Here is a 245-nt window from a genome sequence, read left to right on the forward strand (position 1 = left end):
ACCTACCTTAATAAAGGGCGAAGAAATAAGATATGATACGACCAACAATATTTTCTTTGATTTGAAAATATTACAAAAGGCAATGGCCCAAGTTTTTGGAATGACCTTGGTAGATACTAGTTGGTAGATACTAGAGGAGTCCTTAATTTTGTTATCAAACTTGATGAATGTGAAGTTGTGAAGAAGCAAAGGAAAGCAGAGACAATAACAATCACATTAATGAATAGGGCATTGGATAACACAAT

The sequence above is a fragment of the Cibotium barometz genome, chromosome 8, assembly GCF_041138505.1.
Source record: "Cibotium barometz isolate CiBa-2024 chromosome 8, ASM4113850v1, whole genome shotgun sequence".
Taxonomy (NCBI): domain Eukaryota; kingdom Viridiplantae; phylum Streptophyta; class Polypodiopsida; order Cyatheales; family Cibotiaceae; genus Cibotium; species Cibotium barometz.